This window comes from Ammodytes marinus (assembly GCF_949987685.1).
Source record: "Ammodytes marinus genome assembly, chromosome: 1".
NCBI classification, from domain to species: domain Eukaryota; kingdom Metazoa; phylum Chordata; class Actinopteri; order Uranoscopiformes; family Ammodytidae; genus Ammodytes; species Ammodytes marinus.
The window spans coordinates 6,094,946-6,119,216 of NC_137230.1; positions in this window are offsets into that span (position 1 = coordinate 6,094,946).

Sequence of the window (24,271 nt, forward strand, 5' to 3'; positions counted from 1 at the left end):
AAGGCCAGTAAAAATTAATAAAATGTTAATGTACGACTCAATTAAACTACATTCATACAACTATTCAGTTCACGAGAATGTGCTTAAATCTCGGCAGCCCATCACATTTCTCTTGACAAATATAGAGTTTCATAATGTGACCAAGTACATAACAACAACAACAGGAGAGAAAAACAAACAAGAGCAACCTTGACAGTCTCACATCACACACACTGGAATTAGCCAACAAACCTTCTGGCTATAGTCTTTCTCATGCTCAAGCCCAAGCCCCCCCCACCCCCCCGGCCCTGGCTCTTTCAATTCAAGAATGAGAGAAAGAGAGAGAAAGGGATGAAATCTGAGTGCGTTTGACACGTATAGCCCATCCATATCTCCGCTCTGTCACTGCCTTTTCCACTCCCGTTCTCATTAGGGTAATGTGATTCTACAAAGTGGCAGTAAGGAGTGGGAGATGAGGCGAAGAAAAAAGGCGCAGTGTGGCGCTGCTTTTGACGTCTGGCCCGCATCGCCACGACTCAAACCCTCGCCGTGGGATCCGTTGACTGGCGCTCACGCTGAACGCTACTGAGACGTGAGGGGAACGTGTCATTCCACAACACAGTCTCTGGCGGTGATGGTTGATTTTTGTCACACAAACGCGCACACATACACACACTCACACACACACACACACACACACACACACACACACACGCATGCAGACAAGCAAGAGATGGGAATGGGAGGGGGGGTGGGAGTGTGTGTGTGTGTGTGTGTGCGCGGGGGGGGGGGTTCAACATATGAGCAACAGCTGCATTGAAGTGCATCTAAAATGATACATTTAATGAAGCAACGAGGAATTAAATCATGTGTTAGAAACAGTTGAGCACACTGAAAAGCGGCTTGTTTAACCTTTGCCCCTTGGTATCCCTCTAGAGGACGTGAATGCATGAAGGACTAGCAGAGCCAAGTCATCTCTCCTATTGTATCTGCACCTGTCACTGCTTCTAATTTAATTAGCAAAGAAACACTACAGATTTCAATTACTATATTGGATTGTATATGAATTCCAAGTGTAAATATCACCACATCTGTAAAAAAAAAAAATTCTGAGGTCCGATTGATACACTTGATAGTTTGATCTTGACAATACTTTGTGCAGGTTCTGCAAACCTTTACTGGACATGTAACATGGAGGCTGTCTACAGAAAGGGACAGTACAGACTATTTTGCTTAGATATAGCTTAGATCCTCCAATGTGACGTATTCTACCAATCTGTGGTGGGAACTGTGCTTTTCAATGCAGCCATCTGTTGGGGGCTGCAGCATCAGAGGCAGTGTCTATAAAAGCGCATTCACATTAGGCAATCCGTACTGAGCCCAAGCATGCTAGTCACCTAAAGTCTAGTTTGTTTGAGCAGTGTGAGTGCTCCCTACCATACTCAGGCACGGTACACTTCCTTGGCCCTGGCCCGGTTGGAGGAGAAGGTCAATCAATGTGTTTGTCCTATGTGGCGTATAGGTTTGTGTGACAGTGGAAAAGAGACAAAAATCACAAAAATATATTAATTTTCCCTTTAGACACCTGCACGAGTTACAGCATTCCAACGCGCCTTAGCTGTGCTTTGTGTGTAGTGCTAATTAGCAAGATAATATTCCGTTAGCTCAAAGTACCATTGTGGCTTACTAACATCATCAAGCATAAAACACAATTCATTTTGCTCTTAACCCATTGATGACTATGGCAATCTAGGATGCATGTCCTTAATGCCTGAGGGTTTTCTGAAAAAATAGTACAAATTGTCAAGTCTACCAAAACCTTAATATCTAAGCCTGTGTAGCACATAGAAACATGAAATAAAATACATTTAAAAGTTAAGGTTCACGGGTTTTATTTAAACATGCTCCCTTAGCGCTTACAAACCAACAAATATTTCTAAAAATCGTCAAAATTAGATGAATTAGAAAATTATTAAATATTGTTAATAAATAGATGCAATGTGTTGTGTGATTTTCGTCAGTAGTCTATAGTAGACCTTGATTCTGCGCACCAAACGCCACTAACTGTTCTGCCGCCGACATAGCTGGCATATTTTTTTTATTATTTTGTTTTATTTTTTTATTTTTTATTTTTTTGATTGACATGATTTTCGCCAAACCACACAACTTTTGGGTGGTCACGTGGTCTTCAAAAAATCAACAAAACCCACCTCATGTGTATTTGAACCAATGACAGTGCATTCTATGCTGGGAATGCCATGAAAATTAGATAAAGTAATAATGCTGCGCGACGCAGCATCAGGCAGGAGAGCCAATGTGGCATCGCGCAGCAGCCGTCATCAATGGGTTAAACCAAATATTAACAACCTGATAATACCAATAGGTCCCTTCGGATATTTTATTAAATACAACCTAGTATGTATGTTCATCATCATCATAATGGGACGATACATACTAATAAAGCTTAAATCACTTTAGAACCTTTGTGTAGCCGAGCAGCTGACTGAATCTTCTCAACAAAAAGCAGCACATTTCAGAAACTGTCAGTTGCAACTATATGAAGTGTCCCCCCCCCCCCAACCCAAAAGCAATCTCAAGCACTTTTAATTATGACAGACGGGACTGTGCACACGCGGCTTTGACAGCACGCGTCCACTAATTGACAAAGACATTAAAGAAAGGAAGGATATACTAATACAGTTTGTATATGTCCACCATTCTCTGGGGTGTAGCTGTGTAGCTGTGTGCTGACATATACAGTAGATGCATCCTGTCAGCTCTGCAGCCATGCAACACTCACATGATACACATACACGCGCAAAGACAAACACGTGGACAAACATCAAGATGTGTTGTCTGAACTTGTCTCCCACCAGGGTTGACAGCCAATGTTCAAATCGCTGCAAGCATTTTCTACATCGCTTTGTGTGAAAGACGAGAGCACGCTGTTGATTTCACTTTTTTAATGCTTCCTCGCGAGCTCACACACTCCACCCACCCCTGTCCCAACTCCACCCCCCCTCCAACGACTCTCTCACATTAATTAGGGGAGACATTTCACAAATTAAGTTTATTCATATTGTCTGTTCCCTCGCCGCGACAGATTGAAATAATAAAAACAGACCCCTGTACTTTTATAGACTGTTAGTGCTAACAATGGCTGTCACAAAGCAGATTTTTTTTAACACACACACACACACACACACACACACACACACACACACACACACTCTCCGGCTCCACCCCTCCATTTGCCAAACAGGAAAGTAAGTGGTGGTACTGGGGGCTGTAGCTTGACTTTGTTAATCGTCAGACGACAGCTTAACAGCTTGTGCAACCGTAATTAACGCCGCTTGAAATAAATGTGACGGTTGTGCAGAGTGTATGCGTGTGTCTATGTGTATGTGTGCGTGTGTATGTGTGTGATGGGGTTGGGGTTGGGGTTGGGGGAGGAAATGGAGGAGTAAGAAAGGGGTGGGTGTGGAAAAAAAAAAGAAAACAATGTGGCACTTGTTAAAAGTTGAAGAGAATCAAATAAATAATGCAGACCAAATGCCTGATCTGTCGCCTGCCATCTCAGGTGTAAGGCCCACCTGACTAGCAGGCGCTCATCTCCCCCTCGTTTCTTCTCCCTTCTCCCTCCACGGCTGAATAATTCACGTAACCAAAGAGGCCAACGCTGACTTATAAAAGCCATTATTATGTTTAATAATGACTAATACATGTCTAAAGCAGGGAGTGTGAGTGGAAGGGGTGGAGGAGGGGTGTGTGGGGTGGGGGGGGGGGGGGGGGGGGGTTGTGTTAAGGCAGCAGGCCTTTTCAGACTCAGTCAAATGGACTGATGAATGTTAGAAATGAGCCCTGTGTGTTTCAGCACTCGGATTAGAGTTAGAGCCAGTCACCACACATGCATCCTCTGCCCTAACACTTCACATCTGCATGTTTGCCCCAGTTTTGAGAAGATGATTCAAAAACAAAGGGACACTATAGTATACAGGATGGACGGAGTGGAAGTGAATACTCTACACAATAAAGTTTGGTGTGGCGCATTTGTCAATTAAGCAATAGCACACGAGAGGGAGCATGTTGTCGCTCTATATCAGCACTGCTGTGATTCGGTCGTAGGTACGAGGCCGCAGGCCGAGTGCCGAAGAGAAACACAGCAGTGCTGATATAGAGCGACAACATGCGACCTCGAGTGTGCTATTGCTTTTATACAGCAGTTTTACAACTGAAATTCACAAGTTAACTTTAAAATGTTATCTTTAATCATTTAAGAATGTATTTGCTTCCGCCAACACAAATAGTTCGACAACAGCAATCAGAGCGGAGCGCGTTGCTAAGCAACAACTTTACGCGAGTGAGCTCGTCTTGCTTTGTTTACTCTGGTCACATTAACCACGGCGGCCCGATGTCCCGTAAAAATCACCAAAGAAACGGAACGGCGGATCTTAATCTAGTTGGTAATAAAGTCCGCTGCCCAATCCAAACCCCCACGCTTCATTTCCCAGAGTTTATGAGTGTATTTCGGCCCGGGGGAAGTAACGTTATACAATGAGGTGGGCAAGCTAGGCTAGGCTAATATGCTGCGCTCGTATTATTCAGCAGCCTGAGTTTATCTCCACACACTATTGCTGTCTTCAGTAACGTGAGTGTGAGTGACTACCGCACACTGTCTGTGTCTGTGTGTCTGTGTGTGGCAGCGATGCCCTCTCACAGGGGAGAGACTCGCCACAGTCAACCTGAGTCACACACACACAGATAACACACAAGTGAAGCTCCGGCTCATCAGTGAGCCGCGGAGTGATTTTGACAGTTGGTCTACAGTTTGGTGAACAGTCCGAGTGATGTTGTTGGCTAATATCAGCACTCCTTCAGAACGCTCAGAAGGTCTCTCGTCCAATCAAATCACTCGCTCAGAACCAACTGCTGTATAATGTACATTGAACAGTTATGCAATTTTAGAATCAAATACATACGTGACCGACAGCACTGGTTTCCTTACTGTATTTGTTGTTTGTTTTTAAATGACATAACGTGTAGAAATATATAGTGCAACATGACATGGTAAAAAAAAAAGTGCACAGGAGCATTAAGTGAAGTTAATAAATGTAAATGTTGACCTGCTCCCCTTGACTAGCAGTGTTTGAGCTAAGCTAACCTGGATGAGCGACCTTTGCCCATTTCTATATCAAAAATGCATGCACAGTTACAGGAACGGTTTCTGTCACCTTTTCTTGAACTGGACAGTGACGCAATTAGCAACAAAAAATGAAATGTTGAATTATTCCTTTAATATCTTGATAGTATGTTGGGTGCTACAATACAACGGTTCCTAAATTGTGGCAGACGTATATCAAAAGGCATGTGTTATTTTACAGGTAGAGTATTTTTCTTTAAACACACAAAATAAAATGTCTTTGTGTTCATCTTTCTATTTTTTCTTCTTCTAGGGAAACACTATATTATGGCCTTTACAAATTATAACAAATTAACACACAACTCATTGGGGTGGAATTTGGGACCAGAGATCAGAGGTCGAGATTGCTTTGTATACATGGCTAACATTCGCAATTGGAGCAATCAATCTTATCAACAAATACGGATTGACAGCGTAAGATTGAGCATCCAATCAGCTCTGAACCACTGCAAAGGGACACCTGGCATACTCCACCAAATCCCAGACTGTTTGCTGTTTGTTTGTACCCTCATGGTTAGATGCACCGTTTAGAAATGCCTTTGGGTTAGTTTTTTTTGGTACAAAGTGCAGGGTAATGTTTTTTTCCATAAACATTTTTTATTTAATGTTTTGAAATTTTTAAACAAACAAACAATAAAAACCCCACCCACCCCTCACCCCACATAATCCTTGGAAAAAAACATTTAAAAAATGAATAAAAGAAAAAAACATAGTAAGAAAAAAAAAAGTACAAGATAGATATGAAAAATACAGACATTACTAAAAAAAATATTAAACTTACCCTGGTGAGTGGAATATAATACAGTAATAAACGCCAATGTTTCAGCAATGACTGCCAGCACAAACGTGTTTAAAATCAGTGTGGAAGCAGCATACTCTCAGGCCTAGCTCACCCCTCTTTACCAGGGCTAATGGGCTACAACAGCCCTACTTGTTCTGTTGAAGTATGAACATGACACACACCTTTGTTTACATACTCGTTTGCAACTCTTCTTGTTTTCAAAATGATCTCCCTTACCTTTTTGGTCAAAGAAGACCACCCTTAAAGGATGGTAGGATTTATGAAAAAAGGGGGGAACAAAAGGAGGGATGGTTGTAAGTGGGTGTAAAATACTTTAGCATATGTATAAACCAATTCATCAAAAAAAGGGGTTTTCTACAAGAATACACACTAATTTCCCTGATGTTGACCCTGACAAATGGCTGCTAGATGGAGAGTGAAGTTACTACACTTTACAAAGCCTGGTGTGGTCATCCCAGCGACGCCACATTGCTCAGCCAACCAGCCGACTGCCCCCCCCCCCCCCCCAAACACACACACACACGCACACACACACACACACACACACACACACACACACACACACACACACACACACACACATATCTCTCTCTTTTACTCCTCCACTCCCTCTTTGCTCTTTACACATCGCTCCGCGGGCCTAATAAACGGCCGGTGTCAAAAGCGTTGTCAGTCCATTCTTTGCTTGTTTGGGTTCATCTGGACTAGAGTGAGGAGAGAGGGGAGGGAGGGGAGTTAAGGCTACATGGTGGGGGGGGGGGAGGGTGACAGAGGGAGGGATATAGAGAGAGAGAGAGAAAAGCGATAGTTTAATGGAGGTAGAAGACGAAGAAGAGGTGGATTATGGGTGCAGCTCAGCCGGACCGGCGGGACCCTTTCGGCCCATCACTGGCGCTTTTTATTGATTTTTCTTTACCCAGCGTGCTCTTTGTCAAAAATCAGATACAGTGCGAGCCCTCTGGACCTCCTCACCTTTTAAAAGCACACAGAGAGCCTTTTTATGTGCTGAACCCAGGGCGTTTGAGCACATGTAATGGGCGTGCGATGTGTGCGTTGTGCTCTTTGTCTGGGGGTCAGAGGCCTCCTCCTCCGTGATGGACCAAGAGGAGAGAGAGATGAGAGATAGATAGATAGACCCCCCCCCCCACACACACACACACACCAGCCCTTATACAGCTGTTATTGCGCTGTGAGCAGATTCCTTATCGAGACAAATATGTTTGGATGCTCTTTTCGTATAGCCTCCATGCTTAGGCTTTATGCTGTAATTGTTTCACTTACTGTAGGTTGGATGCTGTGTATGGCCTGGTTTTGGACAAGCATATATCGGAGATGTGCAGTGATATGGAGTGAGTGGAGACTCGAGACTTGTCCTTTTAACAGTCAAAGGTCCATGCGTTTTAGGGAATCTAAGTAAAGATCAACAAGTCACTAGTTCAAACAGAGAACAACGCCAGTTTTCTTCGACTTTTTTGACATTTTGAAAGTGTAACAGTGACCAACTTTAAATTCAGCAGTAGTCTGATGTTAACCCAGTTAAGATCATATTCCGACATTACCATGTAAACACTAAACAGCTGGAGAATGCTGATCATAATCATAATGAGGGATGTCCATATGCATCTCAGCCAAATATTCCCAGCAGAGTTTTCGCAGCATTTTTCGTCACTTGTCGCAGTTTGGGATGCATGCCCTAATTTACAGCTGTTACATTAGCGTGTGTTATGACACTATGTGCTGTACAAATATTATTTTTAAAGTATCAATTCCTTTTCAATGGCACTTTACATTATGGTCCTATACTAGCTTCTTGTGTATCTGGATGCAGAAAGGTGCATGAGAATGCATTGAAAAAAGGGCGTAGAGGGAGGAGGTAAACTGGTGGAACATGGGGGAGGTTTTGAAGTGGGCGGGGGTCCACTGTCCAACAACTCTCCCCCCCCGTCCTCCTCCCCCCCCATACTGCCCCTCCACCCTTGACACAGAAAAAAACATTATGCAGCAGCCGGGGCCTTCCATTGAATCCCAGTGATTCATTGCCCAATTTTAAACTGCCAAGCTGTTAAATTGCATCAGGTCTGCCAAAATTCATTCCAGGACTACGGAGCAGATATGAAAAATTAAATGTCATCTCGGCTATACAGTGGAAAAAAACTTTTACCTCTCCGGCTAGTGGAGGGGCGCAGGAATATGCTAGATCCTGCTATGATCGATGGCCGCGCGGGACTACGCTTAACCTACTTAGTGATGTCATGTTAGGCTGCAAGCGCCTGTTTACTTTCAGCCGAATGACAGGAAGGCATAAACTTTATCAACCACTGACATCGGGCCCGTACTCTCTCTCTCTCTCTCTCTCTCCCTATATATCTCTCTACCTCTCTCTCTCTCTCTCTCTCTCTCTCTCTCTCTCTCTCCCTATATCTCTCTCTCCAACTTAATGCTGATTCCCAGGAGCATGATTCTATTTTATGATCCATGGCCGACTCCCCGTGCATTCATCAATGTGAGACCTTGTTTGAAGTGGAGAATGACTATTTTAAAGACAGATAGAAAAGAGAGAGAGAGAGAGAGAGAGAGAGAGAGAGAGAGAGAGTGTGGATGGGGAGCGTGTGTGTCCATGTATAAGTTAGCCACAGCTTAATATCTGATAGGGGAGCAGCTATTTGTATAGTTGGGGACGTGCTATGGTCACTTTTCACAAGTTGTGTCTTCCCACATATCTTTATGTGTGACGTGACTGCCTTTATTTAGGATAGAGATTTCAGCAAATCTACCTTTGTCAGGCCCATACGCAGCCCGAAAGGGGGAAAAGGTACAAAGAAATTAGTATTTTCTGTATTGAAAACCATGTCAAGATATAGGAACAAATGCAGTTACAGGAAGTTACATAGTATTGTGCCTTCTCAGGTCAATGTAGGCTGTCCTGTCAGATTGAAATCCAAATGTAATATATTCTTTTAATGAGTCCAGCAGGATAGTACTCTTTCTACTCGCATGCCTGTTCAATCTTTAAGTTCATTTTTGCTTCGCTCATTGGTTGTCTGTTTGTCCTCTTCTAGTTTTCCCTGGTGGAGACGAGACGGTGTGGATCCGGTCCCCCCTCTGGCAGCATCTGAAGCCCCCCTGCATCCACACTATTCACTATTCCTATTTTAATGTAGTATAACCATGTAAACATCTGCTCAATGATTGACCCCTTTATGATTTTCTACTGATTACATCTATTGCAGGATGTCCGTCCTGGGAGAGGGCTCCCTTACTTTGTCGACTCTCCCTGAGGTTTCTCAATTGTTTTAATCCCGATAAAGGGTTTTTCTCAGCTGAGCTAAGGGTGTAAGGGCAGAGGGTGTCATGTTGTATGGAATGTAAAGCCCACTGAGGCAAATGTCGATTTGTTGTATTGGGCTATACAAATAAAACTGATTTGATTTGATTTGAGTTGAATGAGTTTTTAATGTTTTCATGGATCCTGTTACAACAATAAGCCTGGGCAGCTACTCTTCAGTCCACATATGTCACTGTATACATTCCCTGTAACATACAACAGTGGCTGGTGCAGGCCCATGGACAGTAACATTTAAATCTGAGTTTTCGTACAAGGATATGCTGATCGACTTCTTGTTAAACACAGTCCTAACGTCTTGGACCTCACCTTCATGTTAAAATATATTATTAGAATATTAACCATAGTGTTAATTATTTCTATCCTCCTCCTGTGCATAAATGCTCAATTTCAGGGCGTGCATTACTTGGAGGTGCTAAAACACAGGGTTACTGTGTTAGCATATTCTGGGAAAATAAATATATGTTGGACTGAGGGAGCTACTCAATGTTTCAATCGTAGGTCAAAAGTTCAATACTATAGTGGAGTGAAAAGTCCCTGTCAATGGCTGCTTTAATTTTGATTATTATTGTTGCAACATAATTAATCTTCCATCTTCGATTCCTTGCACCATGACATGCACAGGCCACCTTTCAACAAAGTGGACTTTTACATTTTTTATATATTTGACATCACCAGATGGAATGGCTCACTTGTCTCTTACAACATAACCTGCTTATCTATCCCTTTCTAACCTGATACTGTTATTACCTGATGAGCGGTCCCTTCATGAACGTCACACAATAAACACCTGAACAGTCCCCCCCCCCTCTCTCCCTGACTCTCTCTCTCTCTCTCTCTCTCTCTCTCTGTCTCTCTCTTCTGCTCCCGCTGATTTACGCACTGCCAGGCGGCGATATGTATTATTACGAATATCATTTGTATTAATCTCGAGGATAAATGAGTGCTCTGGCTATCTGAATGCCTCATTTAGGGAAACTTGGCTCCCATGTCATGGTTATGAATTACAGGCAGGTCTGTGTTTCACCTGAGGCTCTCTCTCTCTCTCCTCTCTCTCTCTCTCTCTCTCCTCTCCAAAGGCGCTCACACCTTCTTTTTCCATTGGGGTAGCCCAAGTGGGGCACTGACATTTGCAGGGATGGCATGAGGTGGGCACACACACACACACACACACACACACACACACACACACACACACACAACACAACACACGCATGCACACAAATACACACACACACACACACACACACACACATAAACACACACAAACACACACACACACACACGTCAGGTTTTTTACGTTTCCATTTCTGTCTTAACTACTTCACTTACAAACATTACAGTAGAGGCTACATTGAAAAATATAATTAAATTCTGGACATACATATTTACTGTATATTTCAAGCATCTTAAAAACACATGTGTTATTTATCTGTAACCCATTTTTCAGATTAACAAAAAGAAAGCCCCGTCACACTACAAAAAGGTTCAGCAAGAAAATAAAAATAACACTAAATGTAATCAGGTGATGGTAAAAAATGTTCATTTGTGGGGGAAGACACATGATCAAAAAGAAAGGTTACACATTTTTGACAGAGAATGATCAGAATTTAGGCTTAAATTTGCAATCACACGTTCCTACACATGGGAGCGAATCTGGTGTAGAGACACACAACACAAATCAAAGGGTTATACACAGACATTTTGCAGATGAGAAGATTTTTTTTTTTTTTCAGATGTGTACACTTTCCCCATCCGCGCTCCATATTTCAACGTGATTAAATTATTCAGTGGTACAAACTACAATTATGCTTTATTAAAAATTATTAAAAATCTTCGCCCCGGCTCCGCAGTTGTGAAAGAATTTATTGCCTGCTTGTTTTTTTCTAATTTGCATCATTGATTCCGGTGGTGTTTGAAAAAAGCAATGATGCTCCATATAACTACCCCCCCTCCCCTCCCTAAACACACACACACACACTGACACATACACACACACACATATCTAGCTCTCTTTGATAAGGCTGGGATGCATTGTACGAGTGGCGTTTTCCTCCATCGACAGAAGCGGCAGCCTCGGATTTTATTTGCATGTGTTTATCAGCTTTATGGTGCGTCGTAATGTGCTGTGGGCTCATTTCTGCCTTTACATTTATTTATCGGTTATTTATTGATTTTTTGAGAAAGTCCAAAAAGTAGCGCTTGAGAAACACATGCTTCATTAGTTACAACCAAAGGTTCTGAGCATTTTTTTTTCTAAAGACTTACAGTAACATACGCCATCCAAACTGTTAGCCGTTTGGCTTAAAGATGGCATTTCCATACATTAAATATACATGTGGAAATTTACACTTCAAAGTTAGGCCCATTACACGAGCCATTAGTTATACTTGTAGCAGCAGATCCCTATGGCCAAGGTTATGAATGATTTAACAGTGAGTTAGTGTAAACTAGATTACAATTTTATTTTTTCACAAAAAGCATGCCATCCGCTCAGCATTTTTTTTGGAGAAAAGAGGGGGTGATTGCAGGGAAGATGGACGGACTGTTACAAGGATAAAAGAAGGTAAGGAATGACACAGAGAGGGTTAGAGAGACATAGAGGAGAGAGAGGAGAGAGAGAGAGTACCCCCCCCCCGCCCCCCTCCCCCCTCCACTCCCTCTTATTGCGTCTTGAATCCTGAGCAATGACTGGCTACTTTAGCAATTAAAATCCGGGGCCAAAGACACAGCAGCTTGCTTTGGCCCACAGACTGGCCCATTCATCATCCCAACTGCCATAAAATAGCACTAGATGGATTCTTTGATTTTAGCTTTGGAAGAACATAAATCAAAATCTAAACCACGGCCCTGTCACAGGCATCACCAGAATTATCCATTTGAGAGAGAGAGGGAGAGAGAGAGAGAGAGAGAGAGAGAGGGAGAGAGAGAGAGAGAGAGAGCGGGATCCAGTCTCATTGTTTCTCCTCCTCTACTCGCAGACAAACCGCTCACACCCACACCTATCCCCCAGTGTGACAACCCTGGGTAATCTATAAGTGTCTCATAATGAGGCTTTTTCTACAGTTCAACAGCGGCATTCATCAAGCATTACAGAGAGGCAGCCCTAATCTGGAGTGCTTTGTCATCTTTTTTTCGTTCTTTTTTTTTGCAGTGGGGTAGGGGGGGGGGGCGTTGAATATAGAGAAACCTGGATAAGAGAAAACATGTGAGTTCTAATACACAGCTAATAGCATAACTGCCTATATCATATTTACTCTACATCTACTCTATTCTACATCTACTCTATACCCTACTCTATAACCCTAAAAATATGACTTAGGCAATTATGCTATAAGGCTAACGAAACGTAGATGTAGAGTAGAGTAGATGTAGAGTAAATATGATTTAGGCAATTATGCTGTGAGGCTAACAAAATGTAATTGATGCTTCTTAACTAAAGCTAAAACAAGACGTTATAAAATGGTCAGATTTTTTTCCATAGGATTAATGTTATTGACAAATTAAAGGAGTAAACCTGAAAAACTGAGCAGCAAACCATAACCTAAGAAGATGTGAGGTTGCTGAATGGTTTGATGAGATGTGCCCCGGGCCTGCTTAAGGGACACACACCTTTTAAAGACGATATATAAGTTAAAGTCAAGTTAAGGCTACTAAAAAAAGTGTTTATACATATATATATAAATAATTAATTCAGCCCTCACTGTCTTGTGCTTCAAGACACTGTTTGCCTTTTTTCAAGCACTTTGAAAAACTCTTAGGGCCACCTTCAAGCCAGCCGTGTGTCGTTCCAATGAATCAAACTCAGGTTTGTTTCCACATTTACTGCGGTTCGTTTGCGTATGTGAGAACACAGCAATCGCACTCAGATCCGATCAAACAAGCGTACTAAGACCTTGTTGCAGAGGTGGTCTTGGTATGCTTCAATATAATCTAGTGTGGTCCGTTTGTGGTGAGAATGTGCGCCGACTGAGTCTGACCCAAATGCAAGAAAGACTGCTTAAAAAGTCCCCATAGCCAGCTGCTATGATGCAATAAATAAGTAAAAGTATGTCCCAATTGTATGCCTACTGCATCCTATCCAGATTTGTTGTTATCGTCAGATGTAGTATGTAGAATAGAAAAAAGAAAGAGTGATCTGGACCAGAGGAAACCAGAGGTGTGAAAGGGAACCGTACCTGTTCTTACCAACTTCAACTTGGTCTTGGACCACTTCAGAACAGTTCCAGTTCTTTTTGGATTGGACTTTAATTCCCCATGGCTGTGAAACTCTACAAAAGACAGGACAAGTTGACATTTCAAGGGCTTGGAGCGAAAAGAGTGTCAGTGAAATTTTCAGAATTTTACGGGAAAGCAAAAACAAACTTTTTATTGATCGTAAATATTTAATAAAAACAGAATATGGAAACAATCTCTACTTTAATAGAGATTGGGCTTCAAGGAATTCATATTTAAGAAAACATGTAAATAAAAAAAAAACATTTATTAAAATAAAAAAATAAATATATCCATATTGTCATCATATGTGGGTATATCAAATTATCCAAACATATTCAAAAACACTTTTTCTGTAGTGTAAATTATGGTCTTTTCTGCTGTCCCTCCATATTGTCAGCTCTTGAGCCTATTTATGATGCACTTACGCCTTTTTTGCTCCAAACTCAACTGAAGGCTTTCACTTACTCCTTTATGTTTTCAGCCTTTATTTAAAAAAGTAAAATGTTTAGTGACGTTATTTTTTACCATTTGATAGAACTTATCAAGACCTTTAAAATTATATATAAAAGTCATTTTCGCAAAATATGTCACTTACTCCCCTTTCGCTCCAGGCCCTCGATATGTGTCCAATGCTAATGCGTTAACCTATTATCCATACTTGATATACAGGTCCTTCTCATATAATTAGCATATTGTGATACAGTTGATTATTTTCCATAATGTAATGATAATAATTGAACTTTCATATATTTTAGATTCATTGCACACCAACTGAAATATTTCAGGTCTTTTGTTGTTTTAATACTGATGATTTTGGCATACAGCTCACGAAAACCCCAAATTCCTATCTCAAAAAATTAGCATATCATGAAAAGGTACTCTAAACGAGCTCTTAACCTAATCATCTGAATCAACTAATTAACTCTAAACACCTGCAAAAGATTCCTGAGGCTTTTAAAAACTCCCAGCCTGGTTCATTACTCAAAACCGCAATCATGGGTAAGACTGCCGACCTGACTGCTGTCCAGAAGGCCATCATTGACACCCTCAAGCAAGAGGGTAAGACACAGAAAGAAATTTCTGAGCGAATAGGCTGTTCCCAGAGTGCTGTATCAAGGCACCTCAGTGGGAAGTCTGTGGGAAGGAACAAGTGTGGCAGAAAACGCTGCACAACCAGAAGAGGTGACCGGACCCTGAGGAGGATTGCGGAGAAGGGCCGATTCCAGACCTTAGGGGACCTGCGGAAGCAGTGGACTGAGTCTGGAGTAGAAACATCCAGAGCCACCGTGCACAGGCGTGTGCAGGAAATGGGCTACAGGTGCCGCATTCCCCAGGTCAAGCCACTTTTGAACCAGAAACAGCGGCAGAAGCGCCTGACCTGGGCTACAGAGAAGCAGCACTGGACTGTTGCTCAGTGGTCCAAAGTACTTTTTTCGGATGAAAGCAAATTTTGCATGTCATTCGGAAATCAAGGTGCCAGAGTCTGGAGGAAGACTGGGGAGAAGGAAATGCCAAAATGCCTGAAGTCCAGTGTCAAGTACCCACAGTCAGTGATGGTCTGGGGTGCCATGTCAGCTGCTGGTGTTGGTCCACTGTGTTTTATCAAAGGCAGGGTCAATGCAGCTAGCTATCAGGAGATTTTGGAGCACTTCATGCTTCCATCTGCTGAAAAGCTTTATGGAGATGAAGATTTCATTTTTCGACATGGCACCTGCTCACAGTGCCAAAACCACTGGTAAATGGTTTACTGACCATGGTATTACTGTGCTCAATTGGCCTGCCAACTCTCCTGACCTGAACCCCATAGAGAATCTGTGGGATATTGTGAAGAGGAAGTTGAGAGACACCAGACCCAACACTGTGGATGAGCTTAAGGCCGCTATCGAAGCATCCTGGGCCTCCATAACACCTCAGCAGTGCCACAGGCTGATTGCCTCCATGCCACGCCGCATTGAAGCAGTCATTTCTGCGAAAGGATTCCCGACCAAGTATTGAGTGCATAACTGAACATAATTATTTGAATGTTGACTTTTTTGTATTAAAAACACTTTTCTTTTATTGGTCGGATGAAATATGCAAATTTTTTGAGATAGGGATTTTTGGTTTTTCTTTAATTTATGGCCAAAATCATCGATATTAAAACAATAAAAGGCTTGAACTACTTCAGTTGTGTGTAATGAATCTAAAATATATGAAAGTCTAATGTTTATCAGTACATTACAGAAAATATTGAACTTTATCACAATATGCTAATTATATGAGAAGGACCTGTACTTGCCTTCTTTATATGAGGGAATAACAATATGTCTGCAGACATGTTATATACACCTAATTTAATGTGAGTATCACAATTTTTGTAACACCCGATGTCATTGTCCAAATGTAGGTGTGTAACAAAGAACAGTGTTATAATGGAAGAAACATTGCATCATCATGGTTAGCTGGCTGGAGGTTCTGAAGCTCCTCTGATCTGAAGCTTTTGGAAATGTGGCCAAAAATAGATGAAACCACAGGAACCTTTGAAAGCTGTCTGACGTGAGTCTCTGAGGAATGTAGGTCAACGCATCAAGTGTGTGATGCTGTAAGTCAAATCAAACAGTAAGATGTTGTGAGGCAGGGGGTTCAACATGATCCCAGGTTTACAGGTAATGAACGAGGACTGGGACTGGTGCTGCTCATTTAAAAAAAAAAAATGTGTTACTGTACCTTTAACAAAATGAACAATGAGCCACTGGAGAGAGTGTACCTGCTCTTCATCCATGTTACTCTATTTAGTTTTTTTTACAAAGATTTGTAAGGAAAAGGCCAGGTTTGAGAATACCACATTTGTAGTCTTCTCATCATTCAGCAACATTAACGTCTTACCAACAATGTTGAATTATCCAACGTCCCTTTGGTTCCCTGTAGGTTTAAGGTTAACTTTCTATGTCAAACTGGCTGTGAGGGTATGAAAGGTCAGAGAGGTATACATTTCATCAGCTGCACAAGTGTGTGTATGTGTGTGTGTGTGTGTCTGTGGCTTACAAATTGTTCCCTCAAAGATGTTCAACTCCATTGACCTACAGATGCAACTGCATGCATGTGTAAGGCATCAATGTGCATGACAATACAACATATGGTCATTCAGAGCTGTGTGTTTTAAGTGGGTTATGACTTTGCAGGACCACTCCACTGATTTAAACACATTAAAGCAGGGGTGTCCAAACTTTTTTCCTCTGAGGGCCACATACAGAAAAATCTACGAAGGGCCGGCCCACTTTGCAAAAATAACACATTTATCAGGACATGTAGCTGCTCTGATGTTTAGTTTCATAGTGTCTTCGTACATTGTAATCCTTCTCCACGGCAACACTTTACTTGCACATTAAACAGATACATTCCCCCTCTTGTTAAATGCCATTGATACACCCAGTGTTTTCTGCTTTGCGTCTAATGTCCAGCTGGGTGAAAATTAGCTGAGATCCCGACCCTCCTATGGGAGTCCGGGGGTATGTCCCCCCCGGGAGATTTTTTAAAGTTTTTAAAGTGAAATGCATGAATCTGGTGCACTTTGAGAGGGAAGTTAAGAGGCTAACTCTGAATAATGTTGTATGAAAAAAAATTGTGACACTGTGTCAGATGAATTAGAAGCTATTGGAGAAGGACACATGTATTTTCCATAATAATATTAATTTAAAATAAAATATTATGCATGGGATGGGCTTGGTGCTCTTTTTCTCTTATGGGACATATTTCTCTGTAATATAATGAGTGCATTTCAATTATTTAAAAATTAAAAGGGCCATATTACATTATATTTAAAAAATGTGCCACGGGCCAATCAATCAGTTTTGACACCCCTGCACTAGTGGGTTAACCAAGAAATACAAAAAAAAAAAAAAAAAAATTCAAAGGGCCATATTACATTATTTTTAAAATCGGCCACGGGCCAATACAAAGCGGGTCGCGGTCCGCAGTTGACCCGCGGGCCGTAGTTTGGACACCCTTGCATTAAAGTATGTGAAGGTCCTTGGAATAACAAGAGTTGAATAAATCCTCCAGAGGGAGCTCTGCAGAATTTGATCAATTGTCTAAAGTGATGTCACCGTTGCTGTCACTATTAGAATGGATTGGGAATGATGGCTACACGTTTGAGAAGGACAAATAAGTTGTTATAAAGTTAAAAAGAAGCAAGCTTACCGGACCTGTAAAGGCTACATTAGCTGGTAGTGGTATAACCATACAACTCCTCAAAACAGACCATCTACTAAAGGGACATAGCAGCCTAAACTGAAGCACACGCACCGTAGCACATAAGACATGAACTCAGCTCAGTCCCCCCCCTGTGTAGAATGTATAACATTGTAGATTGGAAGAAAAAAGTGAGCAGTGTATAAGAGGCATGATTGCAACCAGATGTAGAATAGATGTTATTTGATTAATCTTCATAGCGTAATCCTCATCACAATCAAGATTAAACACTTACTAGAGAGCAGGTATAAGCAGCAGATATAATTCCAACTGTACAAATAAAAATGTGAACCAGTAAAAAGGTGGCCTGAGTTGTAATGGTTATTACTTAAAGGCCTACTTCACGGGTTGGAATATGAAGGTGTATTGAACTCGGAGATCCTATTTAGTATAAATGTGCAAAACAAAATGTAACCGGATCATTTTAGCCTGAGAAAAGGCAGAAAGAGTGTTTTATGGTCTCACTGTCTAACCCTACAGTTTCCTTCTTGTGACATCACAGTAAGGGTTAGGATTAACAGGACAGCTGGGCCAAGGGAAGACTAAGGAAAGACTGAGTGAAGAAAAAACCTAATTCATTATATTATAATAGTTATTTTATAATGATAGAACGCTGGTTCCGTATGGGTGAAGTATTCCTTTAAATTTTTATTGTGATGCCGCAATGTCTATTTGCTAATCAACACATACTCACTAATATTTTCCCATATGAACACGTGATCATTTTAATATACGATCCTGAAGTGGTTTGGTATTGATACATTGTATTTGAACGAAAAAGGTTCATCCACTTTTATCAGTCCACAGTGCCATTGCCCATTCCTTTTCCTGTGTGTGCCTGGCGGGGACCAGGATTAATCTTGGAGGGATTGGTTTGATTTGTGGTCCTCATTTGTATGTCTGTCTGTGAGAGAATAGAGGACAGCTGTCAATGCAGAGGCATTTGTCTCTGTCACTTCCTCCCCTCCTCCATCCCAATCTCCCTTTCGCCCTCCCTCCATCCATTTCTCTCTCTCCCTCCCTCTCTCTCTCTCCATCTCTCTTTCTCTCTCTCTCCATCTCTCTCTCTCTCTCTCTCTTTCTCTTCAATTCTTAGTCACTGAGCACTCTCCACCAAGGCATCTAAAATATGGATAACTTCTCTTGTCTCTACCACTTAAGAGCAGATTCAATCAAAAAATAAAGCAACACATAAAATAACCTATTTTAATTCCCCAACCAATGCGGTGGTGGGGGACATTCAATTACTTGCCTTTTGAAAGGCACGTTTTTCATGCTGGCGACAATTAAAGTCTTATTTAATGTTTAAAGCATATTACTTTTCCTTTATTACAGATCTCATAACAAAGCCAGCCGTCGTCAAGGTGCAAAAATGCCCCTTCTATCCTTTTGTTTTGCATTTTATTACAAAAGCTCATCAAAGCAAGAGACAATGGGAGATATGTGTGTGTGTGTGTGTGTGTGTGTGTGTGTGTGTGTGTGTGTGTGTGTGTGTGTGTGTGTGTGTGTGTGTGTGTGTGTGTTGGGCTGAGACGGAGACGGGGCAAGAAGCAGGCATAAGGCAAGGCATCCTCTAATGTTTTTAGTTAAGGAGTCTGTATTATTTTTTCTCTCATTCGTCTCAATTTGCTATTTCATTATGAGGGTTAGAAAGGGTGTAACAGCAACATTGAAGTGACAGACGTGTATGTGTACTTAAAAATGAAAAGAATAGTCAAAAAGAAATGGACAGCAACAACTCCTCCGCATAAAAGCACTGGGAAGAAGAACAACTACACACATGAAAGAGGAAAGTGACGAGGATGAAGCAGTCACTTGCGGACCACAGATGACATGACAACAATTATAAGCATATGGGTGGTAGAAACAGTGCCTAAGACAATTATGCTACTTTTTGCAGTGTGTGCCAAGTGTTGATTTAACTGTACTGTACATGTGTGCTGTTATATGACTAACCTAGATTGTGTATTGGACTGCATTTTATTATAAAGTGAAAGTTACTATGAGAACCTTACGACAGTGTATGAGGGCATATTGTTTCCCTTCGTCGAAACCAATCATCCAAGATAATTGTTAAAAATGAGAACAAGCATACAAAATAAAACAATACATCACATGCTATTATTAAAATACACCACTTGTCATTTTCCTTCACATTTTGGGGCCAACACACGAGCCAAACCACAAAGTGATGCTTCAAAGTGTTTTTTAAGGAGGCATCACGTCTTCCCGTGGCCAAAGTGTTGCAGCAAAGCCGTAGCTGGCTATATAGCACCTCTCACTTCATTGGCCCAATGAAATACAGTGTTCATTAGGCCATTGATCAACCAGTCTCATCCTGTCACAAGGATACAGCTGGCCAGCGCACCCACCTACACACACACACACACACACACACACACACACACACACACACACACACACAAGCAAACACACACACACATGCACACACACAAGCAAACACACACACACACAAGCAAACACACACACATACACACAAACAAGCAAACGTGCACACACACACACGCACGCTTTCACACACACACACCTCTGCGGTGAGACACAGGGGCTAGTAAGTGGGGTCAGAGGTGGCTTGTAGTAATCCATCTAACCAGCGTGACAGCGGCAGCTAATAAATCACTTATTCATCGTTTAATCCATCGTCTGTCGCCACCAAACTCCCTGAAAACAATGCCTTCAACAAAACACACACTCCCTACGGCAGAGCAGAGCAGGGCCCGGCAGCATGCACACAGACAGGTGCACCACCACGACTCTGGGCCCTGCAAACAACATCACAGATAAACAAGCAATACAGAGTTGTTAAGAAGCCCCCTCATTTATGCCACTGACTTTTTCGATCAATCATATCAAGTTTCTTAAATGAAATCAACTTAAGTGCGTGAAACTAACGCGACATACATTTTCGCTAATTGGTCGTGAAGTGATTTCTCTGTGGTGAATCGGCTTCGGTGATCCATACGCATGGTTTTAATTTCGGCTAAATAGCAGATCAAACTATGTTCGACGATACATTTTGAACACCAATCACACCAAACATGAACAATGTTGTGCTTGTTTGTGTTGATGTGGAGTATTGCCATCTGGTTAAAATGCTTCCCCGGGATGTTATAGATAATTGCAAACAGATGCTTGTGTCCACGGTATTACAGTACAGCTTAAAGCACAGCAGAAGAAGACAGAAAAAAACGAAATTAATTCTGTGCTGTCACGCGAGTCGAAGTCTCCAAAATGAAATACGGCGGGCCACAAGGAAAAATGTGCGCTGCAGGTTTTCATTGAATGTTTGGCTACAGTCTGTGCACTATGCAGCACATGATCTACTGAGACAGCAGCTCACTACCATACAGCAGCTTGAATGCAGCGGATACAGGTGGTTTGACAGATGTCTCTCAGATATACCGGGGTACAAGCAGTTATATATCTCATCAACATACATAAGGCAATCAGTTGCAGCATCTAGTGATTCCATATTTCATCAAGATATGGTTACATTTAATGAGACCAGGTCCCTGCCAGGATACTCTTTACTCTGCAGGTTTATTTTCTGTATTTTTATGCCTCCGCGCCGGCGATTGCTGAAGGCCAGAGGCAAGATGTATCCAGGTTTTCCATCCAACCGTAAGCACATACGGCTGTTGAACTATCTGTCGGTCTGTCCGTCTGGGCCTTCTTCTTGTGAGCTCAATATCTCATGAACGCTTTGAGGGATTTTCTTCAAACGTTGCACCAAATTACCACTCTGACTCTAAGGATTGACTGATTAGATTTCAGAGGTCAACTGTGACACTTAGAACATTTAGAGGGATTTTTAGACTTGTATAGTATCTATGCATTTCCAATATAGACTATTGGTTAGTTTAGAGTTTGGTAGATCTGATAATCAGAATCAATAATCAGCCTCTGCCAACATGTCTAATGTCAACATGTCATTAACATCCATTAACACAGACTGCGAACCCAGCCATGGTGCACATACTGTATAGGGCAGACCCAAAGCCTTAGTAAATCTGGCCCCAATGTGTTGCAGTACTGGTGAATGAATGGCCCTTGAGTTAACAAGTAGTATGTCCAACCAGAGTGAGCGCTTTACTGTAAGTTATTTCTCCTTTACAGTTCACTCATGTTTAAAACAAAACCCTTGATGTCCAGTCTTTTGGAATTAGGGGCTGCATTCAAACCCCTTCTTACTCCACTGGCCCTTAATTTCCTTCTCTGTCTCCTCTTAATTTACGTGTCTCCAAACTATGTTGTCTCGCCTGACAAGAGAGAGAGAGAGAGAGAGAGAGAAAGTGGGAGAACAAACGGGCGGGCGGAATGAGAGAGAGAGAATAAGAAAAGGAGGGGGAGGAGAAAAGTGGAAGAGGAAAGGAGTTGATGGTACAGTTTAATTACCAGGCCTGACTTGTAAGTGCTCTGGTGAGGAACTACAACGCAGCCAGCTATACAGGAGACAAGCTCTGCTCAATCCCATTAGAGTGGGAACAGAGGGATGAGCTGCTTTGCTGTTTCCTCTCGCTGTCCCCCACAATCCTTCACTCCTCTCCCGGCCTCCCTTTTATTCCTCCATTTTCTTTTTTCTTTCCTTAAAGCCTCATGAAATCTGCTCTAAAATCAATATACGATATTAAAGTTGTGTGTCGCAGAGAGCTTTATCAAAGATCTAATTGAAAATAAGCGTTCATAAATATTTTTAAATTTAGTTTGAAAAAAAAGGCTCTGTGTGGGCGTGGCTGTAACGAAAAGGTCTCCATTGCAACAGCGGTTGTTTTTATAGACAGTCGAGCAGAGAACTGCCGCGATTGGTTCAAAATAATCATTGTGTAATGCGAAGCAGAGCATATAGCCCGCCTTATCCACACCGAATGTCTGTAAAGCTTATCAAACTTAAACGAATATATTTTTTCATTTGGATTGATGAATATGCTTATAACTCTTTTCAGATGCTTACTATCATGCAGCTAACTCCCTATATTACAACGTTAGAAGAATTTTATTGGTTTTCAGGGGCTTTAAACACTTGGAACTCCTTCCGGTTCCTTCTTCTGGACACTCCCACTTCTATCAGTTAACTTTGTTGAACAGGCGTGCGGAGTACATAAAATAATTGCTTGCGAGATAAGGTCTCTCCGTGGCATCCCCCTTGTCTCCATGATTGAAATTCACTGGGTTAAGAACATGAGTAAGAGGTTAACGGTAATAAAAATAGCTATTAAGCATATATCCCCTTCCGATGTGTCACTCCGAAGAAAGGGAAGAGAGAGAGAGAGAGAGAGAGAGAGAGAGAGAGAGAGAGAGAGAGAGAGAGAGAGAGAGAGAGAGAGAAGGAAGGAGGGAGGGATACTGGCACCTAATTACAAGGAGCGCACTTGGCTGCTTTTATCAGTAATTGGACTATATAGCCCCTTCATTATAATTTACTTTCTTCCCCCCAAACTGTGATAATGCAGACAAGCAGAACTGAGTGGGGCCTGTTAGTGGCCCAGAAACTGACACCAGTTAATGCTTAATTATAATGACTAAATTAAAGGAGTGACGGTGAGAGGGCACTGGATAAAGCTCAGGCACTTAATTTAACAGGATCACTATCAGAGGAGAAAAAAAAACTCCCAAGTTCAAGATTGGGAATGGGAGAGGCAAAAGACAAGGAGGGGTGGGCGGGGGAGGGGGGGGGGGGAGAAGGAACAATCGGTTAAAAAGGAAAACAACAGGGAAATGTATTTTGTCCCCAAGTTTTTTTATTGGCCTCATTGTCCAGACAGAGCGCAGGGCCGGAGACGTCAATGTGTGTCCAGGGGGGATTAAGAGACCATTAATTGTCTTGTTTCAGACTGCGATTGAAAAACAGAGTGAAAACATATTTTCATTTAAGGCGTCCACCGTGCGACAGAATAGGCCTTTTTCGCTTTAAGCAATTACTGCTCGGGACAATGTATCACTCAGGCAGACAAAGAGATGCTGATGTGCCTGTGGGAATAAACACACTCGCAATCAAACTCTATTTATTTACCCCTCTATATACCCTAGGTTGTTGGGAACTACAAAGATGCACCACTCGAATGCTTTTTTAGTGATTGCAATTTGACCCTATCTACACCATTGCTGAGTGTCTTTTTTTTGTCACATTTCTTTACTCACTGTGGGCCCATTATTTTACTCTATCTGCGGTCGTGTCTTGCGTCTCAAAGAAACAAGCAAAACCATGGCTACAAGCAGGAACAGCTCAATCAATTTATATTCAGAAAGGCCCTGACTCTTTATTACAGGGGGCCTGATTCCAGTATGTAGTCTCTGATTGGATGAATTTATGTGTGTTGGTGTGATGACATATAGCCAAATAGCAAGTGTAGCCTAGCATCGCAGAAGTGTATACATGACATTCACATTACAGGTATGAGGTACTGCTTTTTATGGCTAAACTTTGGGGCCAAACCAAACCTCTGATTGACATTTTAGGAGGTTGTGCACTCCGGTGGTG